Genomic DNA, 20428 nt, shown 5'->3' with positions numbered 1-20428 from the left:
TTACACATGAGAATACATATGTTGTTTTAAATATTTACTGATAAATGTCTTGTGACATGGAAAGAAGTATTTTTAGGAATAAATTCATACAATGTGACAACCGTAAAAGCTTCCATTTTAATAATCTGAAATCTTATTTTGTATCTTCGTGTTGGTACTCGTTCCAAAATTAATATTGTTTGTTGTCAATTTTGAATCTATGTAATTGATCAATAACTACTTGTTCCGGAATTTGTATATAATAGTGGATTTCAATAGTTTATACGAAGCAATATATTTGTAATGATTTTTTTTAGCACATAATAAAGAATTTTTTTCACATATTTTTTAATTTTCGTGTGCATAAAATTCCGGGCTTGAATAATCACTATTATTACGGCATCGTAATCGTTATCGCGATAGGAACCGGGTGATAGGTATTGGTAGAGAGGCATTGGTATACGATATTGGTATGTCCGCGTATGGGACCCTAGTACCGCGCAGTCGATCTATGTCATAACTCCGTGGGGCAGGTTAGGACGCGCGAAAACGGAACACGGTGAGAGTACGAAAAAAAATGGCGTTCGGGCGCAACACGTGCACCCGCGAACTAGGCCCACGAATGGAGAATTATATTTATTTATTATTTTTCTCTTCCTCTCCCTCTCTTCCTTTCCATCCCTTTCTCTCTCGTTCACGTTCTCTGTATTACACCTATTGTATGTAGGTTGCTGTATTGTTCAATGGCTATCCATGTCGAGAACTACCGACGGCAGCGGCGGCGGCGGCGGCCAACGCTCTATCGATTAAACGTGTCCGCCGCTGTCATTTGCTTTTGTGCTTTGTACACACAACACATACACATACACACATGTAAATACACGTGTACGCGTGACTGCTGCACTGTCGTGACATAAACTGGAGGAGAAAAAATACCAGTTCCTCGTGCTCTGTGAGCTCACAATAGTACGATAGTTTCGAATTTCGGGACACTTCTGATTCAGTGAAGGGACATGAGTACAGAAGTATAGAGGTGGAAAATCCGATGTAGTACAAACAAATCGTAATAATAGTAGTAACTTGAACGTGTGCTAACCACCTTTCCGGTATCAAGGCTATAGTACGAACAATTAATTACTGACTACTCTCGCACGAAGGACGTTTATATAATTACAATTATTTTCTTTTTCCCATATTTTTTGCATTTAAACTACCCTCATCAAATCAATAAATCCATTCGTTTATACAACGCACGGGGCTGCAGATAATATTTCAACGATGTATTTTCTTTACTATTCTCTTTTCGTACATATCTCTATGAAGATGACAATGTTTGATAATTTAAGCATTTCGAATTCATAGTATTATTTTTATTATAATTACAGTTATTATTAATATCGTGCACAAACACTAATACGCCTAAACATTCAAACCTACTAAAATGTTGAAGTTTTGTTTGTTGATACCTCAAAGTATTATTATTTATATTTATTTTAATTTCACTGTCGTATATTATTCATAATATTAAGGATCAGTGTGATGAAGTGATCACTAAATTGTTCACAACATTCGCGATCAATTTCACTATGCAAAAATTCTTGCGGTGACCAGTTCTCGTATTTTCTATTTGCTATCGTCCGATTTCATTTCAATATTTCTCAACCAGTATCTGTTTACTGAAGTAAGATCCTCACGTGTATCATCTAGTTGAAAGAGATATACGTCATAGTAAATCATAAATCCACCTCCTAATAAATGACAAATAACCATAATGATGTCAGGGACATCTCAATGATAAACAGTGGTCGAAGTATAATTGGCTCGACATAATTGGAGGGATGCCTACATTTTTATACTTTTCATATATTATGGCTAATATACATAGGGAGGATTGAAGGTGGAGATGAGTTAAACCACTATACCTTCTTAATAATACAATATTATATATACTATACATATTTAATTTTTAGTTTGGTGTATAATTTTTTAAAATATTTAAATTGTCATATACATAAAATTATATTTGTATTTAAACTTAAAGCCTATTTACATGTATGCATAATTTACAAAAATAGAATGATTAGTAGAATTTATAATGTAAGACATAAGTAGTAAACATGTTTTTATTAATAGCACAGTCATGGTATCAGAATATTACCATGGATTTACCCAAAATAGATGTTAACCTCTATAATAAATATGATAAAAACAAAAATAACTAATTTATGAATGTAGATACACTGCCTAAATTGGCGATAAACAACTTATTAATGTTTTGGTTGGTGGAGGGTGGATGTGTATCATCCCACTAGAAAAATAACATTATTATTATAATAATAGCATTATTATTAAAAATAGTGCAAACGTGCCCTTTACAGATTATCATTTTCTATCGCCAATAATCTAATTATTTCTAAATAATCATTGTCAATTTTTATTTTTCAAAAATAACTTTTGAAGAATTGTACAAATATTTGGTTTTCGAACTTTCGTGACCAATAAGTCTGGTTCGACAAATATTTTCAAGTTCGATTTTCGAACAGTAAAAGATGCTTGATAGTTCTGTTCGATTTTTTTTTCATGCCGAGTTTGAATTTCGAACCGAACCAAACATCAAAAGTTCGGTACAGTTTGGTTCGAGATTCGAACAGTTCGACCAATCACTAATTTATATATATAATATTATATTTTATTTATATATATATATATTATATTTATTTATATTTCATTTTTTTAATATTTTTATAGAGCAGGTATAGAAGCATATTAATTTTAAATAATAACAACTCTTAAATTTATAATTAATGTGGAATTATTCAAATTATCACAGAAGTTATTTTATATATTCTGTAGTATTATCGAAAAACTAATAAATGATTGGGACTTTACTAGATAATATATTCATGTGAGCTTTTATAGTAATTACTAATAAATAAATACTAATAATATTAAAAATTTTAATTTAAATTCATTTTTTTTAACAATTTTTACTTATAAACTAAACTGTTAAAACTAATTGTTCAAAAAAATGTAAATAATATTAAATTAAAACAACGTATTTATTTAATAACGTTGATTAATAATATTAACTGTACTCAATGGTTCTATTGATGATGTTTAATAATATTTTTGTAGACCATGATACGTGACGTAAAGGAGCTTTATAACAATAAATCTCTTACAAAACAATAGACTTATTGAACAATAGGGATTATAGGAAATATATCATAACATAATGGTTATTTTTAAAAATTTATGCTTCAATCAGGAGTGTATGACGGGTAATTTTCAATTAAATTTTAATTTTTTCAAAACTAAAATAATTAATTCTATTTATGTGCATTTATATCATACTCATATATTTATATTTAATAAAAATGTTTTTAAAACAAATAAATATACAATACACGAGTAAATTATAAATATGAATAATAATACTAAATTCAAAATTTACTAAGCATATTTTCCACTTACATCACCCACTTTTTAATAATGTTATACAATTGCTTAATGTACAAATATTTCAACAAGTAAATAATTATACGACCATTTAAATTTAAACCGTATAATTTTAAATCTTTATACAATAGATTAATTATGTCACTTTTCACTATGCATGTATAAAAAAATATTTTTTCATAATGGTAATCATGAGAGTATAGTATAGTTTCAATAACCTCTTGAAGTCTAGACTTTTAATAATAAATTACCAAATCTTAACATGTTGAATAACATGTGAGTAGCAATGGTATTACTTTACAAACATTAATAATATAATACAGGTTCGTAATTATAGAGGTTTATTCATAAACCTCTGTAATTTTCCCTTGTATTTTTAAAGTTGTATTTCAAAAAAATTTCAAAATAGTTATTTATTGAACATTAATAATTGATAATTTAGAAATATTTTATTTTCAGAGTAAGTGCGATGAATGTCTTTAGAATTTATTTGTTTATTTTTTATTTAAATTTTTAGGGCCAATATAATACTATACTAATAGTTTCCTATATCAATTATTATACACATTATTTGAATACGTACTTCATACTTATTGTTAAGACTAAAATAAAATATAAAAATGTATTATCATTTATTAGGAATAATTTATTAATATAGTAACTAAAAATATTTTGTTAAATGAGTAATTGGATTACCAAAATTCGAATGATAAAATGAAACACTAATAGTGCTAATGAATCGATCAAAACTAAAAATTATTTATTTATCTAGACAGGTATATAGCTTATCCCAGATGAAAATCAGATACCTAATGTCTAATTTATCTAAATGTAGTTGTATGCAGTAGTTTTGTCTAGCTAAATACTGCTCAACACTGTAATTTGTTCAATTCATTTTAGAATCAACATGATTTTAATTTTTCTGTAATTCTATCGCACAAAATATTGAATGGCTCCATGAAAGTTTTCAACTAGGTTGCTATTTTCTCGTCGATTTAATATAATTCAACTTGAATACCTACGTTGATACATTTATTACATAATATTTATACACACGTATCACTTAAATATTTGAATGGTAACTATTCAATAATTATATCGTCGACTCAGTTTAAGACTGCAATAACTCAAAAATATTCAGAATTGAGTTATCTACGTGATATTATTTGCAAAATTATGACGATTTCAATTCTATAACATAATAAATTTTGGTTGCATTAGTCACCTCTAGAGGTTGTTTATTTCATTCTAGAACCAGTAGTTTCATAATTTGAGTTATTGCAGTCTTGAACTGAGGCGTCGATATTATAATATTATTCTGTTGTGTCTCATTGATTTTTATTCAAGATAAAAATTTTAAGTATTGATGTCGTTGTACTTATGCTACAATAAAAACAGGTTACATCAATATGACACTTCACGTCATATATGTACATTCAATTTTTAATCCAACAATTTGAAGCAGAAATGTAATTTATAATTTATTTAAAAATCGAATGCTTGCAAAGCTTGTATACGCATCATGGAAACTAATTACGATTATTATATTTATTGTGCTATGCATATTATTATAAATAATACCTATGTAGTATTCGGAATGAAACATCGAACTTTACAATTAAAAAAAGTTATAATAATAATTCATTTTCATTAGAAATTATTAATTAATATAGTTAATATTATGTTTTTAACGAAATTAATTTCGCTTTGCGAAATTCATTTATTTAAACATGTACCACCCGCGTTAGTTACATTTTAAAAATTTCATTATAAGATATAGACGTGGGAACATTTGTACAGCCAATAAACATGTCCAATGTCCTGTATACGAATCATTCGTACGTATTCGTACGGACGTAATTAATTTAAAATCTTAATTATAAGAATCCAGAATTTTACAAAATACATTTTTCATTACTGTTCACTATTCTGAAGTAAACATGCGAAATGTCTTTTAGTATTTATAGAATATGATGTGTAATTATTATTTTTATGCATTTGCTATACAAAGGTCAGGGGTTTTTTTTTTTTAATCATCAATATTACTGTCGTTAAAAAAAAGTGGTAGAAGTAGCTTAGGTGTTAGTTATTAGTTGGTCAACATTATATGTTTAGGGTTAAACTTACGAAAAAATAACAAATCATCGGCAGTCTACATATTACTGTAACCAATGAACAATACGCGCTACTTATACTCGTATGACTTGGATCGTTTGTGTAATAACCATTGTGATATAGTTCCTTAGAGAATAATTTAAATAATAGTGATGTAGTTACAATTCTATGTAACATGAGAATTGTATAATTTTAGCTATACATGTTACAAAAGTTAGTCTGTTATGCCATTGCTACAAATATACAATTCTATACCGTCGTGAGTAACAGTGATTGTACTATATGTATCAGATTATTTTTATATTCAGTAAAATCTCGTTTATTTATACAGTACTAGATAGTATGTAAATAAGGATAAGTAAAATAAATATATATTATAGCTATACTTGTAATTTAATCTTCTTTTAAGAAGCTTTAAATTATTTTTTCACAATCAAAGCAATATAGTGTTAATAATATACGGTAAATAACTTTAAGCTAAACTTATTCAAAGCTATCAACAAGAAAATGTTTATATGTATTATTAACCCTCATTAAAAAAATTTAACATGCAATTTTGAAACAACATCCTGATGAATGAAAATCATACTTGTAATTAGATCATCAATTAAAATGAAATATTAAATATTCGTCGACTAACATAATAAATTATACTTTATAGTATATACACCTATACACCTATTGATATAAAATTAAAATATTCATAGAAATTCGAAGGTTTTCATATTATTTTTTATTGTTTTTGCTACTACATTTTAACTTTAAATGTGTTATTAAAGTATATTTTTTCAGTAAATTCTGTATGTATTATATCTATACATAATGGTAAAATAGAATTTCAAACATCAAAAACCATGGGTTTTTTAATTTAACTTATGATGTATAATTTAGTTCTACAATAAATTATACAAAGATAAGCATTTTTTATTCTGTTTTAAGTGAATTAATTTTTTTTAGAGCTTAAAAAAATACGTATTTCATTTATATTTAATCGTTTTCAATCTTTATAATATATTTGCTTATTTATTTTAGGAGTACATTTTCTTAAAAAAACGAATTTTTTTTGAAAGGTTAATTAAAATATATATTACACATTTTAAATTAACATACAATATGGGTTTTCAGAGGTTATTGAGTGAAAAATAATAGAAAGTCTTAAATTATTTTTTTAAAAAACGGTCACTCGTTAGCGGTTACTAAATTACGTCCGTTGGCTGTAAATTATAATATGTATAAATCATTCAACCATTGTTTATATACACGTTTAACATTATCCTTTACAATAATTTTGACTTTTTTATCTTCTACTCTGACCGACTAACCATCCCTTTCTATTACCCACGGACCATTATATTAGTACCTAAAGAAAATATTTTTTTACAGAATAGTCTCGTTTAATAATATATTATATGTATAAAAGTACTGTAAAATTAAAATAATGGTGAATATATTTTTACACAAAATGAACCAATAATATAAAACGTTTTCCCTCCATATTTATTGCAAACTTCAATGTAATTACAATATACATACATTTAAAGTTACGTTATGGTGATGGTTATTTGTGATCAGAAGAACGCCTAATTATTTTTACTTTAGTGTGTGTATACTTTGTATGTATTTGCAGTAGATGTAGACTTTATCTTTCCACATGATATCATATCAGCACCGGTTTGACCGAACTGGATGATTCTCACTTTGGTTTGCGCCTACTTGAGTTCTTACGACTTTTTGATTAAATCTGTTACTCAGTAATGAAGTACCATAATGTTTTTATAAATATGTGTTTTCAACCGTCGGGTAAACCATTTCTAACAAATACAAACATGAAAGTTTATCATAACATTGTGAGAGCTTTCAAGTTATAGCTTAAGGACTGTATGCATATTTGTAGCACAATACATCGATTGAGTAGGTCATTCTCTCATTTCGCGAAATAACATACAAAACGGATGTATATTTCACAAGTCTTAGGCAATTTAACATAACATGCGTACATAAATATACAAAAAAAAAAGTGTACACTCAAAGTTCACAAACCGGAACTGAATATTCCCAATGAGACAAAATGAAAAGTAAACTAATATTATACGTATTCCTTCAATATCGTCTAGATTAATATTTACATTATAGTACGCACACATTTAATCGCTAGTTGTTCTGTACATTGTGTTGACATTTTCCATCATCGCCATCATCGTATTGTGCACTCACAAATGACACTACAGCACAGACACGCAATCCTTTTACGACCTTCATGGATTTATGGAAACTCGGTGGTTGAACTCGATTCATTACAAATGCACACAATATACGTGTTGGTCTGTTTAATACGCTGTACGTACCTATATAATGGAAATAACAAATCGATTTATAAACTACAAAGACTTAACAGACAAACAACTTATTTTATGAATTCATGTATATGTTTATATTTGTATTTTATCACAAAGTTACCTCCATTGTAGTATTAGTTGACGGTTTTCAAATTTATTACCAAGACACAAAAGTTATTCGCTTAAAATTCCAAAAGTCGAAACACGTTCCACTCTATCAACACTGCTTGGGAAAGAACATTTTGTTCTGTACACAAAGGTTAATCTAGTGAATATTATAATTTATTCAGTATCGAACGACTAAGTAATGTTATAACGAAAACCCAATAATTCTGCAAACATCTGATATCTATAAATCATCATCTTTTTGTGAGATGCAATTCGTTGTGAATATATTATCGCCTACATTATATAATAATATAATATCTATAAACATTACTGTGCAGTTTCTATAATGCATGGTCGATCATTTTTCTTTTCGAGAAACATACGGCGAATATTTAGTAGTTAATGGCCATTTTGTATATACATTCCATGCTTTAATTATCAGTGAACATCCTTAACTCTTTAGAAATTTCAAATTATACTCACAAAAGTACCGTAGTTTATTCATTGAAGTCCTTATATCTATTAGTTTATAAAATATAAATTATTGACCTATAAATATTTATTTATATTATAATGTACTACAATTTAATCAATATTTAAGAGATCTGTTATTAGGATTATAGGGTTATTTAATTAATTTTTAGAATTTAATTTTATAACAATACTATCTATTTATATTTATATTTAAATAAAATACTACATATTAATATGGTGAAATTATCAATATTTTCTTAAGAACTCTTTTGTAGTATTTACTTATTTATTAAAAATTGATGAAAAATTTAATTTAAAAAAAAAAAACCAAATAGTAGTCAAAAAATCGTGTAGTCGATTTATTAATTAAAAAAAATTAAATATATTAAAATTTGTATTTAAAATGCAATCTGAATCTCATAATAATATTTTTCAGTTATACAAATATTTTGTTATTATTTTAGTTAATTAATGATATACTTCATATCACAAGTATCAAACAAATAAATTTCAATTTGTTTATTCTTTCATATCGAATGATATACATATATAGGTGATTTGTAAATTGTACGTTTAAAATATTATATGATCTACACATAATTTTAATATAATATAATTCTTCTTCTTTACTTCATTCAAAAACTAAAACTAAGTTTACTGGTTTACTTTTATTTTTTTTTCTGAAAAAATTCAAGTTATTGATTCTTATTGTGCTTATATTGAATATAAAACTAAAATAAGAAAATAATTTGTAAAATTTGTTGATTTTATTTTCTTTTATTTAAAAAAATCCGTTGTTTTCTATATTTATGAAAGGTTTTGTAAGTGGTTAAGACTGTATTTCTTGAAACTCAAAACTTACGGATATTATTATACATCATTATATTAATGTATTGAATAAAAATATCACTCGTTGATATATCTAAAACATCGGTGCATGTGACATAGCATAACAAAAGCCATTCGAGGGGAGATATTCGAATGAAATTACAATCAAAAATGATATTAAGTTCTTCGGAAAAATATTGATGCACATTGTTATTCTGAAAATTATCCAATAACTCATAATAATGTTTAATCTATGTTTATCTAATTATATATATTTTATCTAAAATTGCAAGCCATTTTAGTCACCAAAATCAATACATTATTCTAGTGCAATAATATTACAATAGCAGCTATTATTTCAAAGTGATTATCACATTATAAGACTGGGAGTAATGCTCTGTACGGTCCGTTATTTTCAGGACCAGACCGGACTTCAAATTTTACCAGGGGACCGAAATCGGACCAGACCACACTTAAACGTTAATCAAAGACCAAAATTAGACCGAACCGGCGACTTCATATTATTTTTAGACCGGACCGGACCAGTAATTAAATAACATTTAATAAAGTAGACCATGAACCGGACTTTCGGTTTGATCTTAAAACATTTTTAACTGCTTATGGACCGATCCGTAAGGTTCAGTCTGTATTAGCCCAGACCATATGATACGTTTAGTATTACATTGGACCGGACTACCCGACTTTATAAATAAATATTTACCTAAAGTTGTAGTTTTTTTTCGTTTTATTTGTTTACATAACAATATCTGTATTTAGATTTTAAGTATTATGATTGGGACCGGACCGGACTGATTTTCATTTTATTTTTTTAAAACCGAACCGGACTGAAAATAATGCATTTTATCTGAGGATTGGACCGAACTACTTTTAAAAATTATTGAGCTGGATTAAACCAACCATTCAATAGTTTTTGTATGTTAGGACCGTACTAAACCGGACTGATTAAGACAGGACCATGCAGAGCATTACTGGGAGCAAATTAAATTCGTCAGTTATAAGTTTAACTAAAAAACTTCGATTTTTTTATTGGAATAATTTTTAGCCATTTCAGATCAACAACATATTATATTGACAACGCGGCTATTTAATTTATGATAACATATCTTATTAAATAAATAATTATTTAGTACTAAATTTTAATCAAATTTAAAATTTTAACTTTTGTTTTTTAAAATATGTGTTACTTAGTTTTTTCTTTATTTATAATATTTTTTTTATTCATACTATTTATTATCGAATAAAACTGTTTAATAATCCGATATATGTTATTAAATTAAAAATTTGTACAATTTATTTTATTAAATACCTTGTATGTAATATAGGTATAATATATTCAAAGTACACTAAAATACCAACATTGTCAACTCTAATAGAAAAACTTATTTATACAAATACGTATAAATAATTAATAGCTTAATGCGTACACACTGTGAATATTATAAGCCTTATGAGTTAAAAGAGAACTTAAAATATATGTGCATTACTAAGCCATCGATATCATTAATCTTTGATAAGTTATTCAGTTATTTTGAAAAGTAATCCAACACTGAACTCAAAAGTTTTCCAAGTTGTAATATAAGATTAAGTTAAACATATACAAAGTATCAATCATTTTTTACATGTACCTATTTGTAATTTTCATGAAATTCAGATTACAATATTTTAAGAAAATTGATTACATAGTTTTATTTTTCGTCCAACTCAAAATAATAATTATTTTTTAGTGTAATTTCATTATTTATAACGGGACAGACTCTCACCAAAAAAGCCCTTCTAAGGGTCATCACGCAAATGGACAAACACAAAAGCCAGCAAAACACCCAATTAAAAAATATAGGTATGACGTGGGACAACAGTCCATGTCCAAGACGGCATAAATACCAGTGCGCATTTAGCTTTTAGCCATTTAGTTTTTGATCATCTTCCAAAACATTAACAACTTGCGAACATGAATACCGAAGACCAAAGACTTAGCAATCCAACAATGATGATGAATATTATACTCGTGCATAATACGATGCGGCGAGAATCACCGAGTCAACCGTCACAAATCGACTCATCGGGCAGCGATCTTCCACTCGATATCAACCCTTTTCCACAGTTTTTCTAGTTTTTAGCTACATGAATTATAATTAATTTTGTTGAATATTTTTAATATAATCGAAAAACGATTCATTCTACAAAATTATTAAATTCACTGATAATTATAATTATGTTCTGAAAATATTTAACTTAACACAACGAACGCATTATAATCGTAGTGATATTAAACTATATACAAATTATTAAATATAAAAGTTAATGTTTATAGTTTAAAAACACGAGTATAGTGGATAGTTTCCAAAATGGTTTGAACTTATGTTTTGTAAAGAATATTAAAAATGGGTGTTGAGTTTAGATTTAAATATTTTCTAAAAAAGTAAAAAATATATTTATATTATTGAAAACAAAAGAATTATTTTAATTTTATAGAAGTCTAGGTTTTAGATCTAATTCTAGTAGAATTTTATTTAAAAACCTGAAAAATAACTTTCATTCAAAAGTAAATTTTTTACAAGTCTTTTTTTTGAAAAGAAAAAAAAATTATTATCAATCTTAAAATCGATCACCTTAATAATAATTTATCAATCGTTATAATTTATTTTGAGAGATAAAAATATTTTAAGTTCATGACTGATTGACATATTTAGTTTATTTGTTTAATAAAAATAAAATTAATATTAAAAAAAACTAATTACGTAATGTTTTTTTTTAGAAACGTATTAATTCAAATTTTAAATATCTAACTTAACTTTACTTGTCTTACTTTTGTTACAGCTCATAAAATATTTATATGGCTGTATTGTATTCGATTCCAAATTTACCAAGAAATATTGAAACATTATGTCATAAATCAATCAAATAGCAATATATTTCATAAGTAAAAACTTTAACGTTACCAAACAGATATAACGAGTCAACCTAACCAAAAATTGCTGCTTTATGCTTTTATGGAGGATACTGTGAAAAAATAAATATTATTTTTTTATAATTTAATGAAAACAAAACTAATAAATAAAATAGAGCAACTATTAAAGTATAATATTAAGCGAAAAAATAACTAGTTTCTTTAATACAATATAAATTGTGAAGTTTTATTTTGCAGAAATCAAAAAACGAATGAAATAATTGAATAAAAATATTCAAAAATAATTTTAATACCTACATAAACGATTCCTATGGGTATTTATTATGTTATTTTTTACCAAGTAAAAATCTTTTGTTTCATTAAAATATGTTAATCTGAGGAAACTATTCAATTCTACCGATAGACCCTGAAATAAAATCGAAATAGATAAGAATGTCAAAAATCATCCTTTCAAATTTGTAAGCTCTCAATTTATAGCTCTAGTTTTAGTGCTTGCATATTTCTCTTATTCTTCTGGAAAATTCGACAATCCTATTTTGTAAGTCTAACCTTAGTTTAGCTAAATAAAATAAATTTAACCAAACTTAGCTTAGTTAAATAATATTACCTATTATACTAACTATTATACCTTGTATTTAAAACATATACTTGTGTTTTTAAATTTAAAGTATATTATTAATTTTTATGAATTTCAAAAGCGAAGTATTTAGTTCCATCTATATATAGTAAGAAAAAAAAAGTTATAAAGAAATTTTTTTTCTCGATTTTTCTTTTAATAATCGTTTATTTGAAAAATGTATGGTGGTAACATGAAGCTTATAACCAGTGAAATATGAGCAAGGATAAGAATATTAATTTCGTTTTAAAAAATAACTACAATTTTATTGTGAAAAATTGTAATGTTTTTATTTTACGATGAGATTTGTTGTACAGCAGATATAAATAATGGTGAAGAGTCTGAGCTACAACAGTTTATATGCGCGAAACCGTGCTTCTTCCTTTCTCTTGATTACCGACTCTTGCCAAATTAAATTGTCGGAAGCCAATTGTTCTGGAACAAATCATATTCATTGGCCAAAAACCATCGACACTTCTATATATCGTGGAGTAAAAAGATTATCGTCGAAGATATAACACCCATCCGTGCCAAATCAGCGTGTTCACGTTTTACCACCCAATGCCAAAACAGTATAATAATAATTATAATAATAATAAAAAGATTGACTATTGTCTATTGGCTCAACTACATTGTAGTACATTAAACGTTCACAGTTCGTGTCGAGGAGTCGAGGAGTAAATAGTAAATACAATGCAAAAATTCAGGTAAGCGTGAAAATACCTTAGTAAGAATTTAATATTTAGATATTTGTGGGGTGATGAATTATCTAAATTTGTGTATACACTATTCAACGAATTCATCGCAGGGAAATTAATTTGGAATTGATTTGGTGGGTGGGTGAGAGGATGGAACTGCTTAATTTAAAGCTTTCTGGACATTTAAGTTCGCAAATGTAATACTTTTTCATGCACAAACATTTGACACTTACACCTATACTTAAGAATCTGTTTTCTTCTACATAACTCGAACAGTTTATTAACCGGTCAGATTTCAGTAAACACATTTTTACGGTCAAGAATGGGCAACGGTTTGTTTGAAGCTGTAGGTATATAACATCCAATTGCATTATGACGCAGTTGCTAACCGTTGTGTCGTCTCACAATGGTATATTTTATGTCAACTAAAAAAAAAAAAAAATAAACTGTCGCTGTTTTTTTTTTTTTTAGTTTAAAAATCGTTATGAAACAATATATGATAAATATAATTAACCTTTACGATAATTTTAAATTCGTGATAAAGTCTATACTAGCAAAATAAATCAAATCCTGTTCCTTTTCCAACACAAATGACTTAAGACAATACATTTAAAATGTTTTCAAATAAATATTAATGTTACATCGAAAAAATACCAACTGCAAAGAAATATAATTAGTAAATCATCACGAGACACTATGTTTTTGTGTAATATCATTTTATACCTTTAATCTTCCAAGTACAATAAAAAGTCGCAAATAGATTTAAGCAGTTATAATTATAACTTAATTCAATTTTCACTTTATCAAAGTAATTAATTAATTTTTAAGTTGTTTTCGTAATCCTATTTTATAAGTGATTAGTATATAAACAGTAACTTAATAGGTAATTTAAAAACACGAAATTTTAATTATATAATTAAAAATAAACTAATAAAATATATTTAACAATTATTATGATCACAATATTTAAAACAATTAGTACTAAATAACGCGTTTATAATTACGTAACGTCAAACAAAATATAAAAATAATACATTTTAATAAAAATAAGAAACCCATAAGTATTTAGAACATTAAAATATTCTGTATATTTCATGAGTAAAAACCATAATATTTTTTATTTATCTTAAAAATGCTAAACATTTTAAGCATATTTGAATAATCTTCCACGTTTCTGTTTTACTTTTTGTCCTTATGAAAAGTAAAAATGATATAAATATATTTGATGTAAACAACCTTTGTACTGGAATAGTATTATTATTATAATCAGATGATGATTTATATTTACTTTAATAGAATGTTTAAGTTATATAATAGTATAAACAAAATCTACTTTATACTTTATAGTAATTGTATTCTTAATTTATTACATTCGAAAATATTATCTGAAAACAATCTTATTTTTAGTATACGAATGTAGAAATAAAATAAACCTTATTAAAATCCTAAAAATATGAAGAAGTATAATTTATTCAGAAAAATAAGTATAGCAATTGAAAATCATTAGACATTCTTATTGGCACTCGTTAAATTTCATTCAACTGCACACAGTAGAAGTATATATGAATTATTATTTTTAATTTAAAGGTAATATTTTAGTTACCCCTTATAAAAAAAAAATAAAAATATTTTAGTTTCGAATTAAAAGACATATTCTGAGTTAAGTTAGATTATTCCAGACATGGTCAAAAGAAACGTATTAAAAATATGACGTTGTTGTTCGCCATTTGTCTGTTGATAGTGCGAAAAATGACCTCTCTAAAGTCTTAACTATAATTAATTCTGCAATAAACTCTCCATTTATTAATTTGATCAGTTTACGATAAGGAAAACTTATATCACGACAACATTCCAAACATGACTCCCTGTCGTAAATGCTCTGACATACGTATTATTTTATTTAATCGTGTACTTACAATGATAAATTGTGTCAATGCTTAGAAGTCGAATAATTTTTTCATTCTTTTATTATTCAACATTTAACGCTATACGATCACTTTTTTTACCAAAGCCTTTTTTTTAAATTGATAATTTATAATATTTTATTCTCATTGTTTTTATTATCGTTCAATAATTATTAAAATAATACCTACTGTTTTCAGAATAAGAACGGAGCTTAATTTTTGTTCGCCACCGAGTGCGCTTATTTGAAAATAATAAAGGCTGTATCGTTTTTATCCACATATCTCATAAAGTATAAGCTGAATATCATATATATCTATGTTATAATTATATATCTTATAATGAATTCTTAGAAAATTGTTTAAATTGATTGCTTTGAGGATAGAAATATACCGGTTAACAAAGTCTTCTCTTAAGTTTTTGTTTGTTTTTCGTTATCTTTGATGACTGCATACCACACATGAAACGAAACCCACATCTAAGGTATCTGGGAAGTTCATCTGTTTTCTGGTCTCAGAAAATTATGAAATGATTTAGTCTTAAAGTTAATATTTTTAAATTAGATCTATTATGAAATATAAACATATAAAATTCATACAATAAATTTATGTGTTTCATAGGATTCGATCAGGTATAATAGTTAATATGAATATATGTATATATTATATTTAATACCTCATTTAATATTATATTGTTAGAAAATGTTTAATTTTAATATGAACACAGCAGCAGAAAAATCAAGCGAATGTTCTTAAAGCTTTCGTGATTTCAAATTATTTTTGAAAATTTTTCTATTTCAATGGTTCAAAGGTATTAAATTTGACTATTTTGTAATATACATATACTACAATTTTTCAAACAATTACATAATACTTATTTATTATTTATCTTTAAAATATTTCATAATTAAAACACATTTTCAATTCCTATCCAGGCCATATGCCTTCTAATTCTTTGCCTTTCCCACTCATTCTTCTCTCCTTATATCTTTTTGCTAATTCTTAACTTCACTGTCTTCAACGTCTATTGTTGTCATTGACGTTAAACTTAAAAGTTTTGTTATGTTTAGCGATTAAATTATAATTTTTTATCTACATTATTATTATTAACATAAACTTATTTAATATTTTTTTGTATATATCATTCATTAAACAAATAAAGTTTTTTGAATAAAAAAAAAACACTAATTGTTCATACAAATAATTTTAAATTAATCACAATTAAAATAAATTTATCAATGCCAATATATGTTGTTACCTCGTAATGTACGTATAGTATTTTGCAATACTACAATTATATACAAATTTATCAATAAAATGTTAACTATTTATTTTACATTATACTAAACCATTATTATATAGTTCGGGTCCTTTGTTAAGCCATGAAAAAGGTAAAAATTCTTTCCGGAACGTCTGGCACTTGTGCAGGTCACCTTTTCCTGTTATACGTAATTTGAATAATTTGACATTTCAACATCTATTTTAATTGACTATACATAACATTTGTTCTATTTAAATATATTTAATGTTTATACATGGACAAAAATGTTTTTTTATAGTTTTTTTTTTTTTTTGTATATTTCGGTTAAACTTTTATGATGTAGAAAAAAATCTAACTGAATTAACATAATTATTTATTATAATTTATAATGAAAGTTAAGTAAAACATGCATGTAGTACAACTGAAAACTTCTTTGTAAAATATAAAATTAATGTTTCTGATATTTCTATTTTTAGATGTAGATACAGAGGCCGTACTATTATATTTAATAATTTATATACTCAATATTAATCACAATTTGTCTTGAGCAGATCTTTGTAAATATTAGCTTTTACTATTTTACATTTCGTTATGATTAAACTTGAAATATTTAAAAATTATATTAAAATACAATTATGCTTTTATTAACCTATCTTTCAATACTAAATACAATAGTTTCTAAATCAAAATATGCGGAGGAGTTAAGAAAATATTAGTTCTGTCTAATATAAAATTTGCGTATACCCATGATGGAGTGTTAAAACAAATTCTTAAAAAAATGTCATGTGTGTGTTTATACTCATATTTTACAAAATATTTGAGCTAAAATTTCTATTCACCATATTATACAACCCATTTTAGTACATCAACACTTATAATAATAAATTGGAGAATTTGTAAAATTTGTCTCTATCACAATAGGTACTATACTCATATCTTATTACTCAGCTTGATTTTGTCACTCATTAATTCATCAGCATTTCTAAATGTCTCTATTTCTCTTAATATTTCTCTCTTCATCTTTATCAGTTCAATCAATTTCGTTATGACGTCAGTGTCAGTGTTTGGTATGTTTTAAAACACGCGTTCGACACGTTTTATCCAAGGTCGTTTTCTACCAGAAACTCATTAAAAGGAATTTTATTAGTAACTTAACCCACCCGTGCTCCATCGCATACATCCCAATGAAGGGATCCTCGGCTTAAGTATGGCGCCAGCCAGCAAAATGTGTCTGATGTCGATCTGTTCAGAGTTAATCAACTTCCAACGATGTCGCATGCTTTTATTTTACTCCTAAGATGTCGTCTAAAACTGTAGTACAAATATCTTGTTTAAATAACATCCTGGTAACTCATAAAAATAGATTATTAAAATAAAATTACAACATAATGTACAGAAACTCTATTCGTTAAAATTCAACAATTTTTAATTGTGTTTATATTTTTTAAAATATTAAATATATATATATACATATATACTATCGATAATCAGTCTTATAAAATAAAACACAAGGGAGTTTTTAGACTTACTTTTAGAGAGGGAGGGCGACTCAATTTTTTTCTTCAATTCAGGCTCAAAATTTACAAGTTAAATTCTTGGTAATATTTAAGTCAGGTGAATTCTTAATATTTGTGGATTTTTTTTTTTTTAATCTAATACCGGATCCACTTAGAATCGACCTTTGTGTAGTTCTTTTTTAACACATTCCTGTGTTTTGAAAGTTACTTAGGTTAATAATTTATAATAATACTTAAGTTATTAGTACCTAATATATTGTCTTGAGTAGTAGGAAAGGCCAAAGTTAGTTGTAACACGGGTATTTGTTGGCTGCATCCGAGTTCCGTCCCAAAAATAAAAATGTAATTTAAAAATATACTAGTTCCGTCCCGAGTTTTTTAAATAGATATACCAATTCCATCTCGTCTCAAATTGAATAAATAACAATATCATATTATTTAGAAATAAAGACAATATGATTTCAGTTATCGCACCAAATAATCGAATTTAACTATTTATTTATATAGAAATAAAGATAATATTATTTTTCATCTATTAAACCAAATAAACTTTTCAGTCGTTATTTGTGCGTGTCCGTGACATTTAATATATATATATATATATATATGTTACCGGCAATGTGTTGAGAATAGGTATTCTTTAGAAATCCTAGGTATTCTATAGAATCCCTTGTATCATTTGGCAATGTATTAAATTGTAATTTTATTTTAAATAATGCCTAGGCAATCTATAAAATTCCTAGGATTTTTATAGAATTCCAATGCTACGTTAGAATTTAAAATAATATTTAATCAAAAAATGTTTATAATTTTAATTTATTTATTGCAGCATACAGTTGATGCATGACATTTTAAATTACATAAAATATTATTATTTTTACAATAACATTTTTTGGTTTCACATTTAGTTTTGCCTGTGCATTTAAAAAAAACCTCGTCCAGTTCCCATTGACTGCTGGATTGCTATGGTTTGTAAAGTTTAAGTGTTTTCTATTGGAACTTCATGTGTCTCAATGATATTTTTTTGGCAAATTGTGAACTGAGATTTGGAATATAAAGTAAGCCTTCCCGGGTTCCCAAACGATAATAATCATCATCAGTAACTTGAAAACATATTAAAATAATCATAAACAATAAAATATTAATAACTATATATAATTTCATAAATTATGTTTTCTTCAATAACAACAGCTAAAATATTCCAAGCATCTCCCCGACTTTTGTCCACACCAGGAACTTGAACTCGAACTGTAGCACCAATGTCTGCAGGCTTAAGTTTTTTATCTGACCATGTTTTCATTTTAACTGCTTAATTTTTAAGATTTAGTTTAGCTTCTCATCGCTTTTCTAACTCATTTTCATTATTTGATTGAATCGTAGATATTGGATCTTCTAACTTTTCAATAGTATTTGCATTATCTATGGTCATCACATTATTTTTTTCATAACATTGAACTTTATTTTTTTCAATTTTTTCTAGTAATTGTTCTTCGTTTTCTAAACTATCGATTACTTCTTTTGGTAAATTAGAAGTACTAAACCCAACTTTGACTTTGCAGCCAAACAATGCTTCAAACAATGACATTTTAATTCCAGAATGTAAGGCCCTATTTTCCATAATTATTATTTTTATTATTAATTGAACGAATTTCAATCCTTGACTCCAGTAAGAATTTTTCTCTGTCTGCATTCATGTTGTGAGCATATTCTCAACGTCTTGGTTCGATCTTTCAACACTACCTTGACTTTGGCTGTGCTTTAGCATACCGTGAACAATTTGAAGTTCAGGCCACATGTTTTTTAAATTTGAAACAATGTTATTTGAGTATTCCCGACCGTTATCGAACTGTAAGATAGACGGAGCTCCGATAAGCGTAAAAATATCTATGAGGTTAAAAGCTATTTCCTCTGCTTTTTTATATTCAAATGGTTTAAGAATAATAAATTTGGTAAGGTGATCTTGATATACAAAAATAAATTTATATTTTCCATCGGGGTGTGACTGAAAATCAATCAGGTCAACTTGACATTGCGAATTGAATTCCAGTGAAATAATAGGTTTGACTACTACTCCTTTTTTTATGCCTTTCTGTTTCTGTTGACACGGTTCGTATAATTGTAAGAAAACTTCTACATCACTCCGAGTTATATTTTTATATTTTAATGAAAGTTAAGAAATTAATCTGTCACGGCCACCATGACCAATA

General features: G+C 26.3%; 1 protein-coding gene and 1 pseudogene across 3 annotated transcripts in view; one reads left to right on the top strand and one right to left on the bottom strand.

Moving 5' to 3' along the window:
• The window catches only part of LOC112681939 (melatonin receptor type 1A-like), a 109031-nt gene that overhangs the window by 64094 nt on the left and 24509 nt on the right, over window positions 1–20428 (top strand). The window contains exon 1 of one of the 3 annotated variants that reach the window (XM_025552316.1): window positions 13446–13551. The exons of the other annotated variants lie outside the window; for them this stretch is intronic. The gene's annotated coding sequence lies outside the window, so the exon portion shown is untranslated. Of the gene's footprint in view, window positions 1–13445; window positions 13552–20428 lie in introns of those variants that run through there. 3 annotated transcript variants of the gene reach the window in all.
• LOC112681941 lies at window positions 19038–20381 on the bottom strand (annotated as a pseudogene).

This window comes from Sipha flava, unplaced genomic scaffold (genome assembly GCF_003268045.1).
Source record: "Sipha flava isolate LNK unplaced genomic scaffold, YSA_version1 1_pilon_pilon, whole genome shotgun sequence".
NCBI lineage: Eukaryota > Metazoa > Arthropoda > Insecta > Hemiptera > Aphididae > Sipha > Sipha flava.
Note: the sequence above shows the minus strand (reverse complement) of the source record. Positions and strands in the feature narration are given on the sequence as shown.